Source organism: Amblyomma americanum, chromosome 4, assembly GCF_052857255.1.
Source record: "Amblyomma americanum isolate KBUSLIRL-KWMA chromosome 4, ASM5285725v1, whole genome shotgun sequence".
Classification (NCBI taxonomy): domain Eukaryota; kingdom Metazoa; phylum Arthropoda; class Arachnida; order Ixodida; family Ixodidae; genus Amblyomma; species Amblyomma americanum.
This window is the reverse complement of record NC_135500.1, coordinates 139,162,606-139,182,800: the sequence shown is the minus strand read 5'-3', so window position 1 is coordinate 139,182,800 and position 20,195 is coordinate 139,162,606. Positions and strand designations below refer to the sequence as shown.

Below are 20,195 nucleotides of genomic sequence, written 5' to 3'. Positions count from 1 at the left end.
AACTTGGACGGGGTGGGGGTCAGAGACTTTTGACCCCGACAGTATTTCGCTTTAGATGCTAACGTCCTAATCCAGACCGTCTCTTTCCAGACGCAGGTCCTCATGTTTCCAAACCATCATTTCCTTGCCGTGAATTTGTTTTACTGACGTTGTGACAAATCCCCCGTTAAATTAGTGCTTCGGGTTGCGCACGCACATTTTTTGAGGCATTGCACTGGTAAGGGAACTTCGCATTTGCTGCTGCTTTGGAACAACTTGGCAACTAGCCTGCACCTCCTCCGCGCACACTGCTGAAGACAATAGTGCACATAAGTAGCAACGCACTCTTTTCAGAGAGCACAGACCCTTAGACCTCTTAAGGGTGAAAGAGAACGTCGTAGGTATGCACTTCCCAATATTTCAAAAAAGGTATCCAAATTGTCCACTTACATCAGTGAATTCACTGGTAACTGGTAAAGGCGGCGCTTTCAGTCATTCGAGGGACTCGTTCAGAAAGCATATCATCGTCTATATTCTCTCGCGGTGGCTCAGTGGTTAAGCGTTCGACTACTGGTCCGCACTGCCCGGGTTCGAACCCGACCGCGGCGGCAGCGTTTCGCCTCCGTCGAAACGTTAAGAACCCCACATTCTGTGCGATGTTAGTGGACGTTAAAAATTCCCTGGTGGTCGAAATTATTCTGGAGCTCCCCACTACGGCACCTCTTCCTTCATTTCTTCTTTCACTCTCTACTTTATCCCTTCCCTTACGGCGCGGTTCTGGTGTCAGCAGAGATGTGAGACAGATACGACGGCATTTCCTTCCGCAAAAACCAATCATCATTTCACTTCATTCCTTTTGTTACTGTTGTTATCGCTTTTCGCGCTAAAGCGGTCCCCGTTTGTATCAAGAACTTATCCCATCAATGGCGGCGAAGCAGCGATCGGTCTGTGCCCCTAGTGTTGTTGTTGTTGTCCTCATACTATGGCACATGCCTACATAGGGGGAGGAAGTAGAAAGAAGTCTCCATCCCAGCCGACCGGCTGAGGTTAAAGAAGATAAGGTAAAGAAGTGCTTACTGAGGTAAAGAAGAAGTGGACCTCTTGTGGTGTTGGAGCGTGAGGCGTTGCGCCTTTGTCTGGTGCTTCCAAAATATGTCGCCAATGCTGTTCTGCACCTTGAGGCGCGAATGCCATTGTTATCAGCTAGGTTTCGCCTTTTAACAGTTCCAACATTTTTAAAATTGTGCGACTCACCTCTTCACGCTTCCAGTATAATATTTCTTAGTCAACCTTCCGCCTTTTTTAGTGCTGCCTGGTCTCGTTTTCATACCCCGCAGATATGATACGTGCAGTCCCTCCTTGATCCCATAAATATTCATTTCACAGATGTCCGCCAATTGTATAACAACTCATCATCTGTCCAGATTGAATTCGATGAATTTTTCCATCGAATGCAAAGCTGCAGCCCTTCCCGCTTCTTCAGGGTCTGTTGCAGGACCACCTAAGGTCCTTTCCCTCTCATGTTATTATTGCTACCGATGCCTCGCAGGATCGCGAGAAGGCCGGTGTGGGAATTTTTTCGCCTTTACTGGATTGGTCTTTTTCTCTCCGTCTTCCTGAATTCACTCCCATTTTTCTGGCTGAATTAGTAGCAGTAATCTTTGCCTTACGAAAATTAGAAACTACCGTTTCCCAGGTTGTGGTTATGACAGACTCTCTGTCCATTTGCTCTTCCTTATCCTCACCGACTGATTCTCGGGCATTACGCCTCTAAGTTCCTGATTCCGCTCCATCTATATTCGGTAAGTTTGCTTTGGCTACCAGGTCACATGGGTTTTCACTTAAATGAGGTTGCAGATTCCTTAGCTAGAGCCTCTCTCTGCAGCCCAATGTTGCTGTCCCACCAACGTGTGCGTATACAGCTGCGGTGAGGTTTCGCGGCTACACAATATTTCAGGAATTTGCTGCCTCGACTCTTACGTCATCTCGCGAATATCAGCATCTTCTGCATCCTTGGAGTAGCAAAGACTGGCGCTCACGCAGACTAGAGGTCTCTTTCACGCGCTTGCGTTGCCGTGTTCCAGTTCTAAATTTCTACCTTCACAGATCTGGCCTGGCGGCATCCCCACTGTGCCCTTTTTGTGCCTAACCTGACACAATAGATCAGTTCCTGCTGTTCTGCCGCTGCTTCTCTCATTTGAGGAAGCGTCTTTTGCAAATTCCATTTCATCAAGTGGGCTTGCCTGTGTCTTCCGCGGTTGTTCTTTTAATTGGCGCTCCTTTGCTTGGACGAAGCGACAGGAGTGTGCGCTCTGCTTTGCAAAATTTTCTTCAAGAAACGCAGCGCCTCCCATTCTAATTTCTTCTTCCGGCTCTCAGTCAGTACGACATTGGAACATTACAGGCATTGTATACTATTACGCACATTAAGCCATTGTCCCGTCTTCGATCTCCAAGTTAACAGGACCCCTGTCCTTCCGTCTTCCAATCTATCAGGCTACATCCTATTACCACTCTTTTTCCCGTCAAAACTTTCCTGTATCCAACAATCAACCACCTGTGTCTTGGCAACTCCCCCGTAGTGGGTATGTGCCAGCAACGTCTGAGGCCTTCCTTCCTTCCTTCCTTCCTTCCTTCCTTCCTTCCTTCCTTCCTTCCTTCCTTCCTTCCTTCCTTCCTTCCTTCCTTCCTTCCTTCCTTCCTTCATTCCTTCCTTCCTTCCTTCCTTCCTTCCTTCCTTCCTTCCTTCCTTCCTTCCTTCCTTCCTTCCTTCCTTCCTTCCTTCCTTCCTTCCTTCCTTTCAGTGCTGCCCTAGAAGGCGTGCAGACATGTTGTTCCACGTACTCGTGGTTTTAGCGATGTGCCTGCTGCCCGTGATCGTCATTTACAAGTTGCTGGCTACGCGACATTGACGGTGGTGGCAATGTACGACAGGGTTTTCTGCGGCCCACTTCCAAGTCTGGCGACCATCTGCGCGCACGTAATTCGTCCCGAAGGCATTGCTGTCATCCTCCACCATGTGGGGAGGGGTCACGGCCAGCGCGGCCGAAACTGAGCTTTCCTTATCCTTTGGTCACAAGCGGTACAGTCTTGGCCTATGGTATATGTGCAACATGATTTGCTTTCTCAGCCCCTATATCCTCGTCAGAATCCTTGTACATTATAATGCCGATTTTGGAGGAAACTGCCTTTGGAAGTCAGAAAGAATTCCCTGGACTTCTGTGTAACGTTTTCGAAAAGTGTGAATCGACAGGGGCGCTCTGAGTAGCGTCTAAAGTTGGTGGATTTGTCTAAACCAGATTTCAGTCCTCAACGGCCAAACAGCTCTCATGTAGCGCGTGCTTTTTCATAAGGTGTCTCGTAAATTTGATCCAAACACTCATTTTGTCGTGCTTGTATTTAACTAAATATATACATAAGATGGTGTTGCATTTTCTGTAGAGAGGCCCATAGAGTGCAATGTGAAAACTCATCAGAGAAGAAGTGCGAGACTGGCGACTTCCAGATTTTGTGCGTTTATTCACAATGTCACCAAGACTCGAGATATGTATTTGGATTAACACTGAGAGGCCGAACTTTTGCTAGGGTCTGGCGAGTGTACTGGAGACTTACGGCATCCCTCATGTCGAAACGCTCTAGGAATTGGATGGGTTGGCTCGTTTTGAGAACCCTACATGGAGTTAGACATTGAGAGGTACCATCAGCTTCTCAAAACAGGGCTCAAAAGTAAACCATTTATGCTCTGAAAATGTTTTGAATCAAGGTGGACGTGGCGTGTGACTGCAGCAATAGTTTTCTTAGCAATGGGTTTAGTTCATACACGGTTTTAAGTACCGCGTATGCTTGGTCTATAAGATGTGCTGCAGTGGGCTTCGCGGGTTAATTTCGATCGGTAAGATTTTGTTGAACATGCAAAAAGTTTACAAAGGACCGCTTCCTCTCCCGCCATTGGCACAAAGGATAGCCGAGTTGGTACATAAGGGAGCCCCAATTTTATTACGCGTTCGGTTTAACAGCATCAGCACAGTAGCTACACTAGTGTCCACTCAAACTCTAACAAAGCAACCCTGGAATACACGCTGACCAATGTGAAGCAAACCAGTAAGCAACCAAAGCTCGAGAATGAGTGTCTGCTTTTCTTTTTCGCCTCGTTTATTTAGAGGTACAAGTGTTGGCATTTGAGTGTCCCGACGCTTGCGCGTGCTATTGTGCTTGCTTGCAAAGCTTCAACTATGAGAATTTTACGCACAGCAGTTCTAAAACGGGTCATTATTCTTTCCTTTTTAATGGGACAGCCAGTTGCTTAAGCCATCTGAGTTTTAAAGTTTGTATTCTCAATTACTCTTGAGCGCTGAAGTAGTTGTTTGTCGCGGCGTGTTTTCTCAGTGGGCTGACTGTGTGGTGCAACTAAAAGACGACTCACTGCCACGTGTAACAGAAAAGTGCCTTTACTTGCCCACTGGGAATATTACAAAAAATTTGTAGAGCGCTGCAGTCTGCTGCAGTGCTCAAAACCTAGTGCGTCAAACCTAGTGCCTCATCATCAACATTTTTTCAACCAATGACAAGTCGCAGCAACCTGACATCTGGCCAGTGCCGGTACTCCAACAGCACGCTCCCCACCTGTTCGCTGCAACAAAGAAGCCTGGAAGACTCCCTGGCGGTTTAGGCTTACTGCCTAACTCCTGTCATCCAGGCGGCAAGAATTGAGGTAACAAAAAAACGAACACAAAGCTTTTTGTTTCCAAATACATAAGAAAAGTCAGCACTTGAAGTTTGTTTAAATTGGATGATGTGGCAGCTCACACATTCCACATCCTTTTTTTTGCTGTCGGCACTACTTTTTGAGGCCCATTCTTCAACCAAAAATACGATATTCTTATCGGCACAGATATCTAATAAGCTGTGGTTAATGTATCGTACATATTATCAGTACAACCAGAAGCAAGATGCGAGCAGTGGACGAAAACAAAAAAGTCGTGCGCCACTATCAAAAGAAAAATCAGGAAAAATATTATCAGTGCGTAGTTTTTTTTAAGTAGGAGAGAGAGAGCTGAGACAGCGTCGGGCTTGTCCCCTTATTATTCCATTTCTTCTACTCTCTCCAGAAAGTGCCGTTATAAGTACTAGGAAATAAAGGCAGAAAAGTGTTCCCACAATCTTTTGTTCGCATCTTGTGCTGAAAGTGTTTAGAAAATATTTCTACGTCGACAAAATCACGCTTATAAGAGCTCACCCAAAGTATATTTGAAATATGTATGCATGATGTATTCATGTATTATTTCTAATAATATTGAAAACTAAGCTTTTTGTGTTTCAGAAAACTACGCGAGGTTGTTATTTTGGAGTGTCTGCTATCCTCCATCTTTTCTATTGTTTCTGTTAACTATTGTTAGCAAATACGTCGGCGCTGCCCTTGTAGAGGTTTTCTGGGCCATGTCGAGAACATTGGCCGCAACCGAGGCGTTCGGACGTGTGTCGCATGGGCTCCGCGAAATTACGCAACTCCAACTCGACTAAACATCGGGCCACCCAAACTTTTGGGAGAATCGAGAAGAACAAGTAACCAGGACCACGAGGACACCACATTCATCCCGGTAGGCCCAAATTTCGGACTTTTATCGAGGGTAGAAGCGGAGGCCACGTGGCAGGGAGTTAGGTCTAACGGTTAGGCCTAACCACCCCGTAGCCCACAGGGGTGCCCCACCGGACCGGAAGCTCTCGGATCGATGATATTGGCGACTCGGGCACACAACAACCCTACTGCAAGCAATATGGAACCTGGATTTATCCAGGAACAAGACAATTACCAGGAAATGGAGACCGCACCGACGACAACGTGCAACGGCGCGGGACCGGACGGCGGACCCATGGAAGCTAAAGAAGCAGAGGCCATGCAACAACGGAACGCGATGAGCGTTAGCAGGCGGGCCGTGGAAACAGAACCAGGATGGACAATATACCAATCCAGGAAACAGACAAAGAGGGCAAAGCAAATGGGAAAAGACAGCGCCCAACCCCTGCTGGGAATCACCAACAACAGCAAAATGGCGCCAGCCAACGGGGCCGCAGACGGTAAGACGCAACCGGAGAGCAACAAGGAAGGCATACAAAAGGGGGAGACAAGGAGGTAGACAAGGCAGAAGCTGCTCCACGAGGCGGACTTAAAGTGCAAGGAATGAAGCCCTATCAAGCTACAAAAGCCATCGTAGAAGCGAGCAATAGAAGTATCAAGGCAGAAGACTTCATTGTCAGACGCAGGCCAGGGTCAAATATCATCATAGCAAGTACTTCAGACGACAACACAGCGAAGAAAATAAGAAACATCGAGAGCATTCCGTATGAAGGCACGACGTATCAAGTACAAGCCTACATCGCCCTACCCAGCGATATCGCAAGGGCAGTCATTCACGGATTACCGTCAGGCATGACGGAAGAAGAACTCCAATCGCAGCTCAGATTGAGAATGCAGCACAACAGGATTGTAACGGCACGAATGCTAGGTAATTCGTAGACGGCAATACTCTTCTTTGAGAAACCCAACATTCCAAAATAGGTCCTCTTTTGTTCGGGAGAGTACCAAACCTACCCCTACAGGCCCTCGAGGCAGTGCTGCTTCGTATGCGGCATGCAAGGACATCGCTCGGATGTATGCCCGACACCGAGCTCAAAGAGAGAGAGAGAGAATGAAGGAAACGCAGGGAGGTTAACCAGATGTGAGTCTCCGGTTTGCTACCCTACACTGGGGATGGGGGATAGGGGTTAGAAAGATGACAGAGAGGTAAACGCAAAAAAAAGGAAAAAAAAAGGAACATGCACACATGGAGACACACACACACAAGGCGTTCCAGTTAAAGTATTTCACACAGCCCGGTAGATTGTAAGAAGCGCAAAAGCGCTTGCACGGCCTTCTTCTGCGACGGTAGGTCCTTGCGATGTTGCAGAATTCTTTTTTCAGATAGCGGTTGGTCGTCCAGTTTGTCAAATTTGTGGCTAAGGCATGCCCTCTGTGGACTGTACTGCGGGCAGGAGCACAATATATGGCCAATTGATTCTTCATGGCCGCAGTGGTCACAGGTTGGGGTGTCAGTCATCCCTATGCGGAAGGCATAGGCTTTAGTAAAGGCAACACCCAACCAAAGTCGATATAAAAGCGTGGCGTCTCTACGGCGAAGCTGTGATGGCGCTCGAAGACTTAATGTTGGATCAAGTGAGTACAGTCGCGTATTTCTTAAATGTGGCTCATTCCATTGCGACTCGGTGCACTGCCGAGCAAGTAGGCGGAGCTTCCGTGCCGCGTCAGTTCTAGAAAGAGGAATTGGGACGTGGCGCTCCTCAGTATGGGCCGAGCGGGCAGCGTGATCCGCCCGTTCATTGCCGATAATCCCGCAGTGACTTGGAAGCCACTGGAACGTTATTTCATGGCCGGCATCACTTATATGGTGTAACGTCTCTGCAATATGGAAGATTAGTTGTTCGTGCGGACGCGTCGTAGAGGTGAAAGTAGAGACTGCAGTGCCGGCTTCGAGTCGCAGATTATTGTCCATTTTGGTGGCGGTTCATCACCAATGTGATGAAGGGCAGTTAAGAGCGCTGCGAGCTCTGCTGCCGTCGGTGTTGTCGCGTGGGTCGTCTTAAATTGGATTGTTGTAGCTTTCGCTGGAATGACGACTGCCGCAGCGGAGCGGCTTGGAAGAACAGATCCATCAGTGTAAATATGCGTGGAGTCACGGTAGTTCTCGTACAAATGTAGTAGCGTGAGCTGTCTAAGGGCTGGTGATGACAGATCAGCTTTTTTCGAGATACCAGGTATTGCGAGGTTGATTTTTGGCTGAGCGAGACACCATGGAGGGATCGAAGGTCTCGCAGCAGGAGTGAAACTAGCTGTCAATGATTCTTCATATGCAGTTATCGTTTGGCTGAAAGATGTGTGTGGCCTGTCCGCTGGTAGAGAGGCTAAATGGTGACGAGGATTCCTGGCTAGATGCCTTATATGGGTCCTGAGTACTTCAATTTCAATGCGGGTCTTGACAAGGTGGTCTCTAGCGATTGCTATCGTAGCCACTGTGGAAGCACTCTGAGGCAGGCCTAGACAGATCCGGAGCACTTGACCCTGGAGACTTTGTATTGTGCGTAGATTCGTATTGCCTGTGTTGATTGTTGCTGGCAAGCTGTATCGTAGAAATCCTAGAAAAAGCACCCTGTACAGTTGTAACATGGCACTAGGCGACATTCCCCAGGTCTTGCCAGCGAAAAACTTGAACAGGTGGCAGATGCCTGTCAACCGTTTTTTCACGTATGATATGTGTGGGCTCCATGACAAGTCCCTGTCGATTATGACACCTAGAAACTTGTACGATCGGACCCATCGTATTATTTGGCCATTTATCATTACGCTGTAGTTTGCCATGGGTTTGCGCGTAAATGGCACTAGTGCGCATTTCTCGGAGGAAATTTTCAGACCGCAATTACGGAGGTAGATAACAGTTTGTGTGGCGGCTCTCTGAATTCTCGCTCGCAACTGTAGGCGCGTTAGTGCAGATGTCCATATGCAGATGTCATCCGCGTACATTGATAGCCTGACTGTGGCCGGCACGTGCTCAATGAGAGCAATAAGTGTTAGATTAAATAACACGGGGCTAAGTACACCGCCCTGGGGGACGCCGCGGTAGCTATAGTGAAGAGAAGTATGGCCTTCCTCAGTGCTTACAAAGAAGGATCGCATGGATAGATAGCTCCGTATCCATTGAAACATCCGACCACCCACTCCTACCTCTGCGAGAGCAGAGAGGATGGCTTCATGCGTAACGTTGTCATACGCCCCTTTAACGTCGCGGAATAAGGATGCGCAGAGACGCTTACGGCTTTTCTCATGTTGAATGTAGGTCACCAGGTCGACTACGTTATCGATCGATGATCGACCGCGTCGGAAGCCCGCCATGGCATCTGGGTAGGTGCTGTGGTACTCCAAGTACCACTACAGGCGTCCTAGGACCATCCTCTCCATTACTTTGCCCACACAGCTCGCCAAAGCGATCGGGCGATATGATGAGAGCTCCAACGGCGACTTGCCAGGCTTCAGCAGAGGAACAAGGCGACTTGTCTTCCAGGTTGTTGGTAGCGTGCCATTTCTCCAAGATTCATTGTACACCTCTAGAAGAACTCCTCTCGCTCGCTCCCCCAGGTGACACAGAGCTCGGTAGGAAATTCCGTAAGGTCCTGGCGCTGATGTGCGGCTACACAAAGCTAATGGTACCTTAAGTTCGTGGATCGAGAATGGTAGCTCCAACCGGAAATCACGTGGTGGCGGGTAGCTGCTCGAAGGCGATGGAATGTTGGTAGCTGTGAGTTGGCCGGATAATCTGGCGCAGAAATCCTCTGCCACGTCAATCTCCGATCTCTTTTGAGAGAGGACAAGCGCCTTGAATGGGAATCGCTGTACAGGAAGTGTCCGCAGCCCGCGCACAGTTCTCCATAGTTGCGATAAAGGCTTGCGTGGATCTAGCGACTCACAGAAGGCAGCCCAACGTTGCGATGCGAGCTTGTCTAACCGGCGCTGTATCTTCTTTTGCGTGTGCCTGGCGGTCCGTAGATCGTCCATTGTTTTCGTACGTCGGTACCTTCGTTCAGCACGTCGTCGGATTGCTCGTAGGCGTTCTAGTTCCACATCAAAATCATTAAGTTTCGAGGAGCATGTTAGAGTACACATAGTGTCTTGCACCACGCTCTTGATTGCCTCTTCCACGTCTAAAGATGAATTGGCGTCGCAGTGTGCTTCCATAAGAGACTGAAATTTAGGCCAGTCTACTCTTTGGATCGTATCGTGTGTTTTGGAAGCGGTGAATCCTCTGATCTTGACGTACGTGGGGATATGGTCGCTTCCGTGCGTCTCTATGTCCGCAAACCACCGTGCACGTCTGACTAGGCTTCGTGAGACGAAAGCCAAGTCAAGACAGCTGCTGTACGTGGAGCCAAGTAAGAACGTAAGACTTCCATCATTCAGCAGCCAAAGTTCATTACTGGAGGCGAAAGATACCAAAGCTCTGCCTCTGGCGTTGATGATCCGACTTCCCCAGAGTGTATGATGGGCGTTGAAATCTCCAATGATGACCCAGGGATTGGAAGTTGAGGAAAGGATGTCTTGTAGTCTTTTGTAATCAAATCGACTTGACGGAGATAGGTAGGTGCCTACAAAAGTAAAGGCCAGATTCTTTTTCCTTACGTTTAGGCATATATATTGATTACTGTCATTAGGAGGTACAGGCTGATGAGTGTAGGTGAGGTCACGGCGAATAAACACCAAAACCTTACTGTTTTTATAAACAGCTGACGACATATATGACTCATATCCAGAAAGCCTGATTTTGTTCGATAAGTTTGGCTCGCAAATGACGATAATGGGAAACATATTGGCGTACACGAAGCGACGGAAATCCGAAAGGCACGCTTTGAGTCCGCGGGCATTCCACTGAAAAATAGTTGCTTGTCGGACCTCTTCCCTAAAAGACCAAGGCTGTGGAGCCATGATCTACTCAAAGTGTAGCAAGCACCGGACTCAGAGCGTCGAGTACTTGAAGCGCACTTCTGGCAGACGGTGTGTGCATGTTGCTTAGCAGCACGCGAATGGCATTCATTAAAGACCTAATAAGTGCTATCACTTGCTCATCTGTGTTCCGCGACCTCTCGGATACAGTTCCTTGCTGTATGGGGGCGGCTTCTTCTGCGACTCTTCTGGCGGTCGTGTACGCGGAAGTGGCGGCCATTCCTTTGTGGAAAGTGATCTGGCAGTTTTCACCCTTCCAACATCGGTGTTCGGAGTGCTGGAAACGTCCGCTGATGATGATGCTTGACGAGGTGACTTTTCCTGAAAGCTTGATGTTTTCCGCCGTGAAGACCTTCGTCGGTGACGTCGTCTTCGCCGTACTTTCACAGCGGCCTCTTTGTGGGTAGAGTTGTCTCTCACCATTTGTTTAAGAATGGCGATCTCTTTCTTGATCTGGGGACAGTCTTTGGAAGAGGCGCAGTGATCACCTTGACAGTTAGGACACTTCAACATGGTTGCGCTGCAGTTGTCTTCTGAGTGGGGTTCGGCACATCGAGGGCACACGGCCGAATTTCTGCAAACACCCTTCACATGTCCAATCTTCTGACAATTGAAGCATTGCATAGGTCTTGGAATAAATGGTCGAACCTGGGGGCGAAAGTGGCCGACCTTCACGTATGGTGGAAGGCAGTCGCCTTTGAAGGTTATCCTCACACAACGTGAGTTGCCGAGGCGACCAACATGCACAATCACGTTGTGTTCACTTGCTGGTTTTATGAGAATTGGTAGGTCTGCATTAGATATTTCATTGTCAATGTCATATATGACTCCTGTTATTGTGGCACCATTCGTTGGCACGATGGATCGGACCTTGATGTTTCCCAGCTGCGTTACATGTTGTAGTATGGTGTCGCGACTCCGGATGTAGGGCCGGAGCCGAAGGTAGTGAAGACCGGCTCGGCGTTGAAAGACCACGGAGAAGAGGAGCTCTCGTAACAGAACGAATTTATTTTCGTCTTACATGTTGCAATCTTAGCGAGATTCAGAAGAATGCTCTCTGGTCCTGAACCATGGCTTTTTTTTAACCCCTCTCTATTTCCCCAGGTCCCTAGTATGGGAATTGGCGCGGACCAATCAACGAGCACATATCCACTCGGCGCCACGGAGACCCGCCTCCCAGATGCGAGCACGTATATCACCGCGTAAAACAAACACAACCAGCAGTCCGCAGGCAACCACGGTCTTCCTGGCATGTCGGTCCGTTTCACCGCCGTTCTTGAGTGCGCCTCCTCTGCGGCGTGTCGGCTCCGCTGAAAGGACGTAACAGTAAACCGACCTCCAAGCGAAGCCGGCGATGCTGTCCATCACTCTTTCCCCGCCGCACCGGGGTCCGTTGGGTCACCCGCGGTAGCGTCCGCCGCTTACGGGTTCGGGAAACGACGCAAACTGGCGTCCCGTCCACACATTCCAAAGCGCGGCAGCCGTTGAGGCGTGTTGTTTTCCAGGCCTTGGTTGCGATCCGCTGGCTTCCGTGGAAATGCACTGGTGTTCTTGCTGTCACCATATGTCGTACTTTTCAGCTCTTCCGCCGACTTAACAGGCCATTCATTACAATGGTCAGTGCGCTCGGGCTCATCACATCGATTGCCAGGATGTTTCGCCTAGTGTTTATCCTAACATCCTTGATCTCATTTGGCACGGTGTTTTCTAGATACACGGAGAGTGCTTGCCTGTTGAGGACGCGCAGGTTGTCGGTAGCGTTCTGTGGCACAAACAGGATGCAGTGAGGCCATCGCTGAGGAGCTGTTTTCACAGTGTCCGAGCTGGACGCCGAAGATGAGTTGAGAATTCTTCGTTTGGCCTTGCGGTACTGAACAAGACGAAAGCTGTCTTCCGAGGACTCGTCACCTGATGCGCAGTACAGGTCTGTGTCCTCGCTACCACTCGACGTATTTCCTCGCTTCCGCGAACCGATGTCCGCGGGTGAACGGGAACCGGGAGGATCCTCGGGGTGTTGTACATCTATCACCGCGATGGAGGGGGCGGTAGACCCCACAGGTGCAGTAAGAAGTCCAGAAAAACACAGAGACGGGCGAGATGTGTTCCGCAAGAGAAGCACTTCGTCTTCTTCGTCTTCTTGCGCCGCATAAAGTTCTTTACTGGGTATGGTGCTCTGGGCGAGGACGCACCTATTTGAATATTACAAAGATGCCGTATCATACGGACGGACTGGATGCTGAAAAGAGCTGCAAATTGGTTTTCAAGGGCTGCCGCTCACTTTTACTACGGTTCAGTACAGCAGCCCTGCCACTGCTGCCTTGCGCCAGATATCGCCTCAGTGTTTGCTACATGCTTGCAGCACGAATCTTCACAAACAAAGCAGTCGGAAAAACAACCCGACAAGAAAATTTGCCTGAAGTTGGCCGACGTTCGAGGCTCAACGAAGTAGAAACAAGAAAAAAGAGGAAACTAGGTGTAAAAGAAAAGAAATGAAAGATAGAAGGAAGGAAAAAGGGAAGAAAGAAAAGGGAGGAATTAATACAGGTAGAAAGAAAAAGAGGGAAGTAAAGAATGAAGAAAGAAAGAAGGAATGAAGAAAGAAAGAAAGAAAGAAGGAATAAAGGAAGGAAGGAAGGAAGGAAGGAAGGAAGGAAGGAAGGAAGGAAGGAAGGAAGGAAGGAAGGAAGGAAGGAAGGAAGGAAGGAAGCAATGTACTATAGCCAACAGCTGTCCTCCCGAGGTACGAAGGCCAAACTGATCTTTTTGCTCGTACACACCGAACTGTCCCGACTATACGGACGAGACAAGAACGCGAAAATTCCTCCCGGCGACACAATGAAACGGCGAGTTTGGGAAGAAGGAAAGGCAGCGGCGGAAGAAGCGGCGGTCGGGTACTCGACCCCGGTCCAGCCGACCGTTCAACTGTTGCCGCCCAGCGCTCCTCTCTCCAATCTAATTGGAGGCTGGAGGAGCGAGGTGGTAAGCCAACCCGTGCTCTCTCAGGGCTGGCTGTTGCTTCCGCGGAGCACACACTGCACACACGGACGAAAGAACGAGTCGGATGCCTGTTCCTTTTTTTTTGGGGGGGGGGGGGGGGTGGGGGGGGTTAGCTGCTTGCTTCCCTGCTTCTTTACCCCTCTCCCTTTACCCTGGACCCCTTTGTTTCCCAGCTGTTACACCCTCCGCCTCTCGGAGCCGTTTGCTAGCTCGCCCAGTTCTCCAGCGATCGGCTCTTCCGCCGAGAGGAAATTGCTTCCCGGGCTTCGACTTTTCCTGTGTATAGAGAGAGCTAGGCTTTCTCTACATAGAAGAAGAGGGCTTGCATGGTGCACTGCGTCAGCCTAAGCGAACGTATCAAACGAGATGCGCCCTTCCAAGTGGACTGAAATCCCTGGATCCACTCCCGGCCCTGCTAAGAAAGCTTTGTCGCTATAATGAGAATTAAAAGAAACGCAATAAAACAAAAAAGGGTAAAGCCGCCAAACGATCTAGCAGTTATTTGCACGCTATAACTGCAAATGTGGTTGCCTGGTAATCGGCAAGGCCTTACACTTCTGTGTTTCCGAAATTGTGGTTCGCATGGTAGTTTGAAACCTTTAGGGGAGACTCTGCCGATAGCATTGTGCAATGTGACCTTTGGCGAAAAACTAGTGAGTCGCGGACCACTCCCCCCCCCCCCCCCCCCGCCCCTACCTCCATCCTTCTCTCTTATTATAGAGTAGTTCCCCCTGCCGTATAAGCTATCCACCGTTACGCCTTCTTGCTGCGCGTGTCTTGATGAAGACCAGAGTAATGATTTTTTTTAGAAGAATAGCAACGGTGCAAACCTTGAACTTCAGCGGATAGCAAGGCTGATGGCGAAATTTCCGGGACCAATTTTTGGCAAGAAGCGCACGTGTCAGTGTGAAAGCTGAAAGCATCCCAGAACATGCTAAGGAAGAAATGTTTGTTAGGGCGCCTGCGTCGAAAGGTCGAGAACGCTGAAGTTAAAAATAAAACGTTTGGAGCCTTTTACTCTGGTGTAATAATAAGAACGGCAGCTTCGTTATCCTCGAACCCCCCCCCCCCCCCCCCCCATTTTTTTTTGGCTTCTTCCTCTTTCGGTTTTTCTTTCATTTCCGCCAAGAATAGTTTATCGAGGAAACAAAACTCTGCGCTACAAACGGTTTACGACCGCATGGACAATTTGCATAACGCAAAATGGAGCCGAAATATCGTGACTTACATCTCAGAGGAGTTTGTACGAGGCGAGACCTTGGGTTGCAAGTAATAGAGGAGGAGGAGGAGGAGGACGAGGACAAGTAATAGAAAAAGTTTATTATTCTTCCGGGTTGGCAGGCTGCAAGATGTCCATTAAAAAAGAAAGAGAGCAACAGAAGCTCAAGACTACTGAGTAGGCGGTGAGTAACGATGGCAGACATCTTACAGCAACTGGAACTCCTAACAACGCTTGTATAAACAAGACAAGAAATGCCCGATCCGAAACTGTCGTCAGCGCGTAGGTCCAGAATGTGAAAGCAAGGAAAATAAGAAGGTCGGTATGATGCAACATGCGCTATAAATTTTGCGCGGCGTTTCCGAACCTACGAGGAAGGCATGCGATGACTTCCAGAGCGTCGAAAAGAACCGTGGCAGCTATTTTTGAAAACGATTCGTGCTTTCGAAACCGCATGCTAGCGCGAAAAAGTGGAGCCGGAGAAGTTGAACCAGCCATGAGATCCACAGAAGAGGTATCGTAAGGTGGCAGTTGGGCAGTCAGGTCACCATTTAATATTTGGAATTGCAGGTCGCAAGCGAGAACTTTCGAACTGTAAGGCCTTCGTAAAGTGTCTGCCGATTGCATGAACCCTTTGCAGAGATATTAGCGGAATAACAGGAACCACCACATTTGGCGAGCGGTTGTGACATGCTCTTTTCAGCCAAGAGGTCAGGGAAAGGTCAAGAGGTCTAGAGGAAAAAGAAAAAAAATTGAATATTAGGAAACGCCTGCTCTAGCATAGCTATCACAAGGGTCAACGATTATGGATAAGTGAACGGGGGCAAAAAAAAAAAAAAATGGTAGCTGTGGTAAACGTCCTGGTTTCGACAGCCAGCTTTCAAATCAAAAGTCCGGTACCGATAGGGGCATCGAATGCCGGCTGTGGACCCACCATTTCAACAAAGGCGAAACGAAACAAGCGCACGTGCATACGTTGTTGACCAGGCCACTTCATAACCCAAAGGGCTCGAACTTATTTGGTACCCTTCTATTGTGTCGCCCTCCACAGCCCCATAATAGCACTTGGTCATAACGTAAAATTAGCGCTCTTCAAACAAATCAACAGTGGCGACGGGTTAACTGTAGGCACGAACGTCTCTTGTAGCGCGCGTCGAAACGCAAAGCGTAGATTCCTAAAGTATACACTCTAAACAGAACAGAGTAAAAAGAGTGGAAACTCTCATCTAGCGTACTCCCTTCTAAGAGGGGAGTGCGCTACAGGACCGATTACTCTTTCTTTACTCCCGTATAGGCTTCCAAGAACGCTGTCCGCCCGAAGTCTACACGGGCCTTAAATTAACTGCCGAAGCACTCACTAAGTTTCATGCCAGCAACGCGTCTCCTTTTCAGAGTGCCTCGCATATCGTTCCCCCCCCCCCCACTGTCTCCACCCAAGCTAAAAAGCCTCCACCCAAGCGAGGTTGAATGGAGGCCCGATGCACGCGCTTTGCCTAGCTTTAACTGGGTGCCTCCGCCCAGCCCATAAATCCAGCTTTCAGAGCAAGGCGGCCGGGGGGACGGCAGAGAGAGCGAAACCATGGAGGAACCCGATAGTCGGTAGTAAAGGAAAGCGTTCGGAGATAAAAAAAAAAATAAAACAAAAATTAAAAAGGAGAGCCAGTTTTTCTCCAGCCGAAAACTTTCGGTTTGCCACCTCCCCGCAAAGTGATATAAATGACTCGTCAAGTGAATACCACGCGCAGAAGCTACCGCCACCGCCACCACACTATGGGATGCGTACATTGTTTCACTGGCTTCTTTCTCCTTCCTCGCCACGTATCCTCCTCCTGCTCCGTTGAACGCGAGTTGGATGGACTTCACATACACAGCGAGTAAAAGGGGGATATAGAAAACCGGGTGAGGGAAGGATTTGGTGGGGGCATGAGAAATGTCTCCCACTACACGGTTGCGTAGCAGGCAGGCGCGCAGTTGGGCATGGAGGCCATAGAACCGTAGTTAAGAGAGCAGGGGAAGAGGGAGAGGAGGATGAGAGGGCTGAGTGTTGTGTGCGGGGCGCACAGCTTTCGAAACTCTTTGGCCGTGGATAGCGCGGCGATAAATGGCTCCCGGCCAAGCGCAGAAGCGCTTTCGTGTAGCTCCCGAGCAGCACACAGCTACGAGCGAACCAGAGCAGGCGTCGAGGTGTGCGGCGCCGCGTATCCGCTCCCGTGGCTCTAACTGCGGGCTGGTAGGCGCTAAACGCCCTGTCTGCCCCAAAGCGTGAACGGTGGCGGCGCTGCGGGTGACACGACGGTGCGGGCGTGTTTCCCTCCTTCTCTCCATGGCCGCCAGGGGGCAACGTTGACCAGGGCTTTGAAGCGGTGGCCAGTTTTACCTACCTACGCACGCTGACCAAGCTAGCCGCCCTTGTTTTTTCTTACCCTCGCCCATTTTTTATCGAAATCGTCTTCCAAAAGACATAGCGCTGAAGGGGAGAGAGAAAGAGAGAGAGAGAGAGACTGAACGGGGGAGGAAGAAAAAAAGCTGCGTTCGTTCAACCGACAGTGCCGCGAGCACGTGGCCGCAGCGGAGACGAGGGTATTGCGAAATGAGGTGTATGCGCCCCGAGGTACTTCGGAGAGACCGGCCCTTCGACTTACGCATGCGCGCGCGTTGGAGAACCCCGCCGGATAGTACAACCGAGTCTCGGCGACACGTACTGCTTGAGCTGTCTCCGCGGTGCACGAGCGATATTGAGAGGTGGAAAGTTGAAACATGTAGGACAACATATGGATTACAAATGTTAAAAAACCGGTTACCAAGGCTTTTAAATACGTTGCATAAGAAAAACATACAACCCGAAAATATTACTTTCAAGAAACTTCGCCACTACTTTACGAACTAAAAATAAGAACAACAAAATAGTCTCACAATATTCTATCTCAAAGCGTCACTTTCATTTTGCTATGCTGTCTATATATCTCCGGCGATGAGATTTGTTGAAAGTGTGTGCCCTCTTGTTGCAGTCAGGTTTTCGTGGAAACTTCCTTTTTTTCAATGTACAGCTTTTGTTTGCGGTTTCACACTTTCATGCATTTGTTTTGTGGTTGCTGACCGCTACCTGTAGTTGCCAATGTGGGGGCCTGCGGCCTTGTCAAGCTGCCTTAATGACAGCTTTTTCTGCTGGCCTCCGGCATCATGTACGTGTGATGCAAATAAAGTTATTATTATTATTATTATATACGTGTCTGTCGCCGGCAGGTCTGCCTCTTTTCGCGCTGCGGTGTGCCGGCACTCTGCGCTCTGGCGAAAGCGTTGACGCGAAAATTGAACGCGACAGCTGGAGCGGACAAAGCGCTCACTAAACGCTCCGTCTGGCCGTATCAGCCGGCCCGGCGCGACGACCGATTCCCGCGGGAGGTTTTAACCTGCCCATAGACGGTGAGGGTGAGGGGTCAAAGCCTTGCGGGCGCTGCGGGCTGTTGGGCTGTTGGGCTGTCGGTTTGCGGAGCTATATTATTCTCCAGTATTGGAATGGCACATTGAACTTGGGTTGCTTACTTTGGGTTCGCTGCACTTAGGTTCGCAGCATACGCCGAGCTTGAGACGTCCTTGCAGGAGAGGTGGGATGTCTGGCGTAGAGATTTTACATCGACGGAGTGTTTTTTTTTAAAGTGCTTGGGTAACGGGACGCTTTATGGAAACCAAGTGCTTCGAGGGGCTCACCTATATAAAAAATGAGTTCGAAAAAGAAAGTACATATGGCTTTTATTTCTTGTTTCTCAGCTTATCGTTGCATTTCACGAAATACTCATCTCTGTCAGGACATTAGCTGATAATCACAACTGAGCTTATTGATCAGGTACTGGAGTCTAGGGTGACAGAGAGAAACATTTAGACGCTTTGCTTACACCCGCCGCGGTGGCTCAGTGGTTAGGGCGCTCGACTACTGATCCGGAGTTCCCGGGGTACCGCGGAGTACCGCGGAGTACCGCGGCGGCTGCGTTTTTATGGAGGAAAAACGCTAAGGCGCCCGTGTGCTGTGCGATGTCAGTGCACGTTAAAGATCCCCAGGTGGTCGAAATTATTCCGGAGCCCTCCACTACGGCACCTCATTCTTCCTTTCTTCTTTCACTCCCTCTCTTATCCCTTCCCTTACAGCGCGGTTCAGGTGTCCAACGATATATGAGACTGATACTGCGCCATTTCCTTTCCCCCCAAAACCAATTATATATTCGTTACTCCTTTAATAGGTGAGTGGTTCGTATCGATGACAAGCGAATGAGCAAGGTGCACTTTGTGCGCAAAAACAGCAAAATGAGCATTCATAATTGCCTGAAACGAGATACAGGCAACAGTAAAACAAAACAACGAAATATCAAAGACTTAATTTCAGACTCGTGAAGACTTGTCCTTATTCTGAGAAAATACCAACGTGCAATACGGCAGCGAGTGTTGCGTCTGGCAGGCTGCAGGAACGTCTAGTCACTAGCACGAGGTCCATTAGTAAGAAAACGCTAGATGCGACAGTTTTAAGTGTTATTACATTTAAAAGCGTAGCTCTTAAGAAATTTTCACAGGTTTTGCGGAGGTGCCGGAGCGACGTTGTAACAGGAGGGTGGTTGCCACGGGGAACTCCCGGAGGGTGGGTCCTACAGGGCCATGGGCTCCTGTGACCGAAGAGCGGCGCTATACAAGCCCGACGCAGAAGCATGTCACATTACATCAGGCCAGTTTTTATACCACGATGTGTGAGGGAGACGCAGCTGCTAAACGCGTAGCCCGAGCACATGTTCAGTGATGCCGATGTCAGGACCCAGCTGTACTCGCGGCCGAAGCTGAAGCATTTATACAAGTCTGTCTGTCTGTTACTGCCAGGAAGAAAATAAAGGAAAGTGCACAGGCCTGCTCACTGGCTCAAGACGAGCCACAATCGCTACCACGTGCAGATAGAAGGAGAGTTGAAAGATGGGATAGAAAGACAGGATAGTAAAGACGCGCTAAAGACAAGGCCGATCCCGGAGGCAGTGCAATACCGGGCCAACCGGTGGCGGAAGTGAAACATCCTTCAAACTCTCCGCCACATTTCCAAAAATAAGTCCCACTTGGACCCGTAACAGATACTTCACGGGTCCGGACAATTATACAAGGCATTTATACAAGCGCGACACAAAAGGTGGACGTTGTGATGATGCACGCGCCCCCGCTGACGCATGCAGCGACACAACTAAACGAATCGTGCCTGATGACGCACGAAGAGCGAAATAGCTAGGAAATCGACAAGGAGCTACATAAATGCGACGAAAAAGCGAGGCACAATACATCCGGCCAGTTCTACCGCGATGTGTCAGGCACACGGAGCTGCTAAACGCGCTGATAAACCCGCAGAGAGAAGAGCTACACTTGAAATTGCATTACCTCAGAGGTAAAGTTCCAGAGAGCTTATTTTCATCCTTTTGTGCTGAAAGGCACTCG

General features: G+C 49.4%; 1 protein-coding gene and 1 pseudogene across 3 annotated transcripts in view; both read right to left on the bottom strand.

The window, feature by feature from the left end:
- Octalpha2R (alpha2-adrenergic-like octopamine receptor) overlaps positions 1-20,195 on the bottom strand; it is a 619,288-nt gene that overhangs the window by 236,622 nt on the left and 362,471 nt on the right. The window lies entirely within an intron of this gene.
- On the bottom strand, positions 19,723-19,878 carry LOC144130739 (U2 spliceosomal RNA; annotated as a pseudogene).